Raw genomic sequence first — 5,875 nt, forward strand, 5'->3', positions numbered from 1 at the left:
AGTGAGTCGGAGGGGTGGCTCAGAGACGTTTCCAGCGAAAACAGTGGAGAGGTCTCAGGACCTCCTATAGGGACACCCACGCCTCGCCGGAAACTGTCACGCAGAGAGTCCAGAAGACGTGTTTCCGTGAAAGAGCTTTTATGTTGGAAACGTTTCCGAAAGCAACCACTTTCGGATCCTACTAGCGATTGACGCAGCCATGCCGGAGGGGCTCCGTCACAGGCAGAGGTTTGAAAACCTGATCAAACTCTGAGGGACTTGCATTTTACGCACAAGCAGCTCATCATCCCACCACACATATGATAAGGAGGATAGCCAGGAGGATAGCAATCAGTATCACCTTCATGTGAGATCTGTTTCCTGGCCCTAAGATTAACATCCTAAGATTAATATACATTAGAGAGCTACTTCAAATAAGCTTGCCCCCAATCTTTATGGCCCAGGATGCCTGCCTGGCGAAGCAACTGCTGTGTACGCTGTGTGCGTGACGTGAGGAGAGAGAAATGGGCAGTAGAGTCAAAAGGGCATCAAAAGGGCATGAATGTAGAATCTTATGGGATTTAATCAGAAATTATTGTCAATATATCAAACCCAGTCAACACAATGTCTTCATCGTGGACACGATGGCTTGATGTATATTTTATAATTCCTCATGGTAATCCCATCTGACCCCTACATCTCACCCTTTTTTATTTTTTATTTATTGTGTACAGAGAAGTTTAAGAGAGGAGAGGCATTGCATCCTCATCATCTGCCTGCATGTGTTTCTGTATCACATAAAGATCTCTAGCAGACATTCCTGAAGGAGGGCGTGGAAAAAATGTAGTGCAGAGAGAGAGAACAAGGAAGGGATACTTTGTAAAAAACAACAAGTTCCAATTAAGGCAACAATGATTAGCAAGCCATACATGAGCCAGGTTCGAAACCACCCAATCTGTGGTAACCAAGACCACAGAGCGTCCCATCAGGAGGGGAGAACATCCTGTGTAATGTTGTGTGCTAATGCTTGCAACTGATCAATTTGATTTTGCACATGGTAACTATTATCAGTCAAATTAAAACAGCAAAGATTAGACACAACTTGACATCCTAGATGCTGGCGTAGCAAGAGATAGTTTACAGAAACTTTCAGTGTAATAACAGCTTCTCTTAAAATCTTCTGTTCTTGATTTAAAAGAGCTAAAGCACGTGAGGTATGATTTATAGATTTTGTCAAAGAACAGGCCAGGTGAGCACCCATGCGAGCATTGTATATAGCCAAAACAGGGACTCCCACTAAGGAAGCCGCCAAAGAAGTATACTCTGCTTTGGAAAAAAGCTGTAGATTGGTGTCACACGTGTCTGTTAATCTTTTGGCATGACGTTGAGGGCGCTTTGAGTGCTGCTGCCTGTTTTTTTTTTCTAAAAGTGAGCGACTAGGCATAACTACCGTCAATCGACTAAGGTAGCATTGAGCGTCAGATAAATTGGCGGGAATGTAGTTATAACTTCTTTGATTTCACTTGAAAAACCAGCTATCTGGTAAACTAACATGAGCATAATTAAAAGCAATCTGCTGAACACATGAACAAGTCCAAGTAGGCCTTCCTGTGTCCAGACAGCGAGTTGCTTTCATGAATGTAGAATCTTATGGGATTTAATCAGAAATGATTGTCAATATATCAAACCCAATCAACACAATGTCTTCATCGTGGACACGATGGCTTGATGTATATTTTATAATTCCTCATGGTAATCCCATCTGACCCATACAATTATTTATCTTTTTTTAACCTTTTCTAAACCTATTTTTTAAAAAAACAGAATAAAACCAATTGTTACAAGTTTCTTTGTGCACATTGTGCAAATGTTTTAATGCATCCCAAGAAGCCAGGACCTGATGCTAGAGATTTTCTCTATTTTTTCCAGACACATTGGAGCTTAGCCCTGGCGTGAAAAACAGGTCTGGAGTGGAGGAGCAACTCAGAGGAAATCCTATTTATACAGGCACAGCATAAAGTTGGCTTCCACAGGTACATTTCGCATCTTCATTGGATTATATGTCATCCCCTCTCTGTACATTAAGAGAGTAAAGCTGTTTCTTAAAAAGACATGCTGAAACATTTAAATGTATGCCATGTTAGAATTATATAGAATTTTCATATCATGGATAAGCTGGAATATCAATTAATTTTAAGGTTCACAGAGCCTCCAAGCATCCCCTACATCCCAGTTCCTATAGTTGTCTCTAGTTCAATAGTTCAACTTAGCCCATCTTCTTAGCTTGCAAAGAATTTGAACTTTTAAAAATCTCTCAATGCAGTTATTGGGGAAGGGAACAGAAAACCCCATGGACAGGATAGCATAAATCTGAATTTAGCTTGAGGAATGATTAAGTAATTCTGCATTCCTTTTTCCCCCAAGAGATGGGGAAGCAAAGATGTGAAAGAAGCCCTTAAGGAGCTTTGAAAACAAGAAGAGCAATCTTAACCATGGTGTATATAGTAAAAGGAAACCAAACAAAGATTGACGATATTGTGTATCTGTTTTTCTAGCTAGGCTTGAGATTATGGCCACCCACTTAGTGATTATAGAGTTTATGAAAATCTTAACAGAAATGGTTAGGGACAAGGCAGGAAGCAATTAGTACACTGAATAAGAAGTGGTCAGTGAAATGTTCTGGTAACAGCCTAGAAAACAGAATAGAGAAGCCACCCAATATGAGATGTTGGAACACATTTGTAGGGGTTGTACGCAAACTGCTCCATAGAACATCAAGTTTATCTGGTTTCAGGCCCAGTTTTGGAACAGAAACCGCCTTGGTTGCCATGATAGATGACCTTTACAAGAAAGGGTCTGGGAGAGTACAATCCTATCTCATTCACCTTCCTATAGCTCAATCACAGCTACAGGGATATCCTGGATTTTTCTGCTTTCTATGGGCAGCTCTCTCTACTGCTGTAGAGAAAAGGAAGGACTGAAGTGGGGGGGGGGGGGTTGAAAACTGTGTAATAGTAAAGGTAAAGGTACCCCTGACAGTTAAGTCCAGTCGTGGATGACTCTGGGGTTGCGGCGCTTATCTCGCTCTATAGGCCGAGGCAGTTTCCAGGTCATGTGGCCAGCATGACTAAGCCGCTTCTTGCAAACCAGAGCAGCGCACAGAAATGCTGTTTATCTTCCCACTGGAGCAGTACCTATTCATCTACTTGCACTTCGATGTGCTTTCGAACTGCTAGGTGGGCAGGAGCTGGGACCCAACAACGGGAGCTCACCTGGTCGCAGGGATTCGAACCGCTGACCTTCTGATCAGTCACTTCTTTCATTCAAGCCTTGATAGCTCCTCTCCCCCAATTCCTGTGGCTTGCCCCTGTACGCCCTGCTTTTATTGTTTTGCAAAAGAATGAAGACCAACATCTTTGCTGAATTAGAGAATGCTAGTGTAATGAAGTCAGAAAGCACCCCATGCCTTCAGAGTATTTTTAATTAACATTAAGTATGAACAAGACTTAAAACTATTCTATGTTAAAAAAAAAAAAAGATACGTTGTGCCAGCTACAAAGCCAGGTTCCTGCATTTAAACCAAAAACCATATTTGCAGGGTTCCTATTCTTTCAGAATCAGCTCATCAATAAACTTTAACTGGTCTTTATCTACATTTAGACCCCAGGACTACATTTATGAAACTGAGGACAGCAGCCAACATATGCTTAAAGCTTTTACAACAGTTTTATTTCTGGCTGTCAGTGTTTTTTGGGCTTGGTGGTAGAACCTCTTTGGACAAGGCAGAAGTGAACAGAGAGCAGATATGTTCCCTCAACTAACTCTTCTGGGCCTCATAATAAACTTTGATATCCTCCTGGATCTCTGAAGTTGGCACTGGTTGTCTTCAGTACCCAGCTTTGGGTCAGCCTTATCTGTCCCAGGTTCCCAAAACCCAAGCTCACTGCCTTCCTAAGTGCTTAGCCATTTTAAGTATTACCCACATGCAGCCTAGCGATAGGAAGGGTGCTTTTATTTTTCACCCCAAAATACACACGTTCAAGAATTCTCCAAGTTTACCTCCCCCTAACCCTTCCATAGTGACCTTTCTAGTCAACATTGTGCCTTCAATGTGTTTGTAGACTTAACTCCCATAGCCCTAGCCATTATGGTCAATTGTCAGAAATATGGGAGTAGTATCTGGCAATATCTGGAGGATCCACATAGGGTACCCCAAAGAACAAAGTTGCCTGTGTATTCCCTTACACCAGAGAGCTCAAACAATGTTATTGATGAATTATGTCATCTGAGAAAACTGGGACAACGGAGAACCATTTTTTTCCCCTACAGAAAGTTTTAAAATAACTGAAAATTAGAAGACAGTGTCTTTTGGAACATGTTCACTTGAAATTAGGTCCCTTTCATCCATGAATTAAAAAACCACCAGCAGCTTTACAAACATATTATAAAGCCTTCCATAACATGGAAAGGCTTGTTTCCAGACCCAATTAGTTTCCAGATATACAAGTGTAACTGTTTTCCTTCCAGTTCTATTCAGACGTGTGCTCAACAATAATTTTCATACTTCAAAACTAATCACCTTGCTCCCAATGCAGATGGTTATTCTGATATGCCTGCAATATTTCAGCTGCATACCCCAAAATACATGTGCTCCTTCATTAAATTGTTCCATTATTTGTTGTGGAAAATCTATCTGAAAACAATGCCTTACGTACTCAAATCCTCAAAATCTCTCATGCAACCTATTGCTCAATACCAATTATCTAAGTGAGCTTCTGGTTCTAGAGAGAATATGTTTGATTACATGGGTGTGGAAAGAAAAAGGCAAGAGTTTTCATTAGGTCCTTGCATGCAATAAAAATCCAGCCAAGAAGCTTTATTTGAAACAGGCTCAGAGAACTCTGAATTTTAAGAATCTTAAGCTTCTTTCCAAATACCGTATTTTTTGCTCTATAAGACTCACTTTTTCCCTCCTAAAAAGTAAGGGGAAATGTGTGTGCGTCTTATGGAGCGAATGCAGGCTGCGCAGCTATCCCAGAAGCCAGAACAGCAAGAGGGATTGCTGCTTTCACTGTGCAGCAACCCCTCTTGCTGTTCTGGCTTCTGAGATTCAGAATATTTTTTTTCTTGTTTTCCTCCTCCAAAAACTAGGTGCGTCTTGTGGTCTGGTGCGTCTTATAGAGCGAAAAATACGGTAAGTATGTTTGTCACTTTTCGGTTTGGCTAACCTGATACAAAAGCTATTTCGTTTTTTTAAAAATCCCAACCCTTAATGCATCTATAGTTATTTCATTTAAGTAAAAAATTATGAAAAGGAAGTTCCAGAGTCCTATTAAATGTCAGGCTCCAGGGTGTTTTCCTTTACTGTTCTCTGTTACTTAAAAGTTCTCTGGCTGCCAGTGTAAGGGATGTTGCACTAGTGTAAAGGCAAGAATGATGATTGTACAGTTTGAATGACTGTACAGTGCAGCAGCTGTGCTAGTGAAAGCTTGTGCAACAGGAAGTATTGGGGCTACAGCAATCTGTTACGCAGCCAGCCACAAGAACCATGCTGGCTTCTTGTGCCTCCTCTCGTGTAAGACATTTTGCTACTGCAACTAGTATACTACTAAGGAACTTTAATTTAGCACTACACTGAATTCCTCCCTACACTTCACAATTGCAAATGGTTTATATGATCCAATTTTAATGCAGTTTGATATTATGTGCTGTTATTACTGTAGGAACCCAGATTCTGCAACAGAACTTCTACACTGAATTGAAGTCAAGATTTCTGACTGAAAACTAGCATATCTGTGGTCGGAGTTCATCTCAAGTGACATATACACTAGACTTTAAGGTTAATACAGTATGGAACAGTCATTTATTGCTATCCACAAAGGTAACAAACAAATGA

This window comes from Podarcis muralis, chromosome 11 (genome assembly GCF_964188315.1).
Source record: "Podarcis muralis chromosome 11, rPodMur119.hap1.1, whole genome shotgun sequence".
NCBI classification, from domain to species: Eukaryota; Metazoa; Chordata; class Lepidosauria; order Squamata; family Lacertidae; genus Podarcis; species Podarcis muralis.